We start from the raw sequence: 2,446 nt of genomic DNA, 5'->3' as shown, positions 1-2,446 counted from the left end.
GGATCTTCCCGGACCGGGGCACGAACCTGTGTCCTCTGCATCGGCAGGCGGACTCTCAACCACTGCGGCACCAGGGAAGCCCTCCAATACACCTTTTAAGAAACATTTGGCCCCATTTGTTTTACCGTTTGCTCTCTCAATTTTTTTATTATCTATATAGTGTGCTTTTCTGGACCATTTGAGAATAAATGACTATATCATGGCACTTTGCTTTCAGAACTTCAGAAGGTAGTAACTGGAAAGCCTATCCGAAGACCATCGGTCCAAGGATTCCCAGCCAAGAGCTTCCACAAGGGGTTTGGGACTCTCTGGAGATGACATGAAACAAAGCACATGTACGTTATGTGCATTTCAGAGTGCAGTGTTCAATGATTTCATCAGGTTCTCAAAGGAATCTATGACTCCTCCCCCAAGTAAAAGGATAGAAGCTCTAAGGTAAACCAACTCCTTCGTTTTAAGATGGAGAGCCCAAGGAAACCCGAAATACTTTGGTACGTAGATCCTAAGAATAAGGATATTCTCTTACAAAGCCATAATGCAGTTACCAATGTCAGCACATTTAACTTGGATGCGATATTTTAATCTAATCTACTGCCTGGTCCACTTTTGTCAGCTGACCTAATAATATCCTTTATAGGCTTTCCCGTCTGGGACAGGGTCCAGCATAGGCTTGGATGTTGCATTTCCTTGTCCTATCTCTTTAGCCTCCTGTGATCTGGATCTTTCCACAGCCTTTCTTCAACATAGATGACATGGAAATGTGGGGTGAGTATAGACCTCTCCTTATTTAGTAAAACATGCCTCATTTTATGCCCATCCCATCTCTGTGCTTAGACTGAGGCTGTGCTTTCCTGGCCATACACTATATCTGTGAGGTTGTGTAACTCTCAGGGTGTCACATCTGGGGGCGCCATCACCGGTGACATAAAAGCCCTTTATTTGGGAGGTGACCCCGGGAAATGCTGGCAAGGGAGTGGAGAACAGGGGAGTGGTGGCCGGGCCCAAGGCATTCAAATAAGAAACAAAATTAACCCCTGCTCCCATGCAGGCTGGATAGAACATGCCAGATGGCCGGCAGTGCACGGACCATTGGCGCCGCGGTGAGGAGGAGAGAGGGTCCGCCTGGCAGGTGACCCCATCCCCGAGGCTCAGAGCAGGTCTTCACTCTCCAGCTGCCACGAGAAGGGGACTGTCCCTTGCCCTCCTGACGCTGCCAGCCCGGGAACCAACCGCCTGCCTCACAGATTCTCAGAGCTAAACGGTCCTTATGGTCACTGGGCCCAACCTGCCCCTTTTACGGGTGTGGACCCGGAGGCCCAGAAAGGGGAGTGATGGGGCAGGTCACACGGTCAGAGGCGGCAAAGCCAGGACTGGCAGGCAGCGCCCGCAGCTCGGAGCCTCCTGACCCTCGCCCAGCGCTGGGCTCATCCGTCATTTGACAACTAACCAAGGGGCACCTCCGGGAACACAATGTCAGTTAAAAATAAAACAAAGGGACGCCGCTGTCCCCACCAGTCCTGTGGCTCTGGGGCCGTCCAGAGCAGCCCGGCTGAGGCTGCATGAGCCCAGCCTCCCTGGCCGCCAGCTCCAGGTGACGCGCAGAGAAGGCACATGACTTTCATAGATCACCTTTCCTGCAAGGGGGACAAACGGAAAAAAAGCATGAAATTGGGCGCCCTGAGCTAAAATTAGCCAATCTTGCTGTTCCAAAGGCTTCCATTGTACTCAGTCAATGACTGGCTTGAAATAAGATCCCCTGGGAAACTCAGCAATTTCACCTGGCGCCTTCATAACTAAGCTTTCCGGAGCTCCCCCCGCCCCACCCGCTTGCAACTCCTAGAGAAACATTAAACTGTACTAAGAAGCGATAAGTGGCTGCTCTGGTGTATTGGGGCAGGTCTAGCCTCGGGGACTGCTGGGGCTGACCTAGGGATGTCGGAGGAGGTGGGAGGGTCACCCAGGTTATGGGTGGCAGGGGTCGGGGCTCACCAACCCCTGGGCTGTGGCCAAGTCAGAAGGTGGAAGGGCAATGGTTAGTTTCTGGGGCAGTGTTTCTTAAATGCCTGCCACGTGCCAGGCATTGTTCTGTCAGCAAGACAGAGGCTCCTGTAGAGCTGGGCAGAGGGGAAGAGTGGGGTAGAGAGGGAGACCAAGGATAAGTCAAGAAGGAGATACATAGGACAAGCAGAGCCTGTGATAAGTCCTAGAAGGGAAGAGGGCAGAGTGGTGATAGGACTAACCATACATGGCGCCGGCCCTGAGCAGGCCTGCCTTGGCTCTCCCAGATGTTTGGGGTCCCCAGAAGCAGAGCCCGAGGCAAGGATTTACATGCAGGCAGTTTATTTGGGAGATGAACTGAACCAACGCTTTACATTTTTAGGACACACCCACAAATATCAGTTAGAAATATATATATATTTTGTGTGTGTGTGTGTGTGTGTGTGTG

General features: G+C 51.9%; 1 long non-coding RNA gene across 1 annotated transcript in view; it reads right to left on the bottom strand.

Annotated features, from left to right (window-relative positions):
- The window catches only part of LOC102990039 (uncharacterized), a 4,905-nt gene extending 3,276 nt beyond the window's left edge, over positions 1-1,629 (bottom strand). Inside the window, exon 1 of the long non-coding RNA XR_448599.3 lies at positions 1,513-1,629. This is a non-coding gene — a long non-coding RNA (uncharacterized lncRNA). The remainder of the gene's footprint in view (positions 1-1,512) is intronic.
- Between the last annotated feature and the right edge of the window lie 817 nt (positions 1,630-2,446).

This window comes from Physeter macrocephalus, chromosome 17 (genome assembly GCF_002837175.3).
Source record: "Physeter macrocephalus isolate SW-GA chromosome 17, ASM283717v5, whole genome shotgun sequence".
Classification (NCBI taxonomy): Eukaryota; Metazoa; Chordata; class Mammalia; order Artiodactyla; family Physeteridae; genus Physeter; species Physeter macrocephalus.
This window is presented reverse-complemented; position numbering and strand designations above follow the sequence as displayed.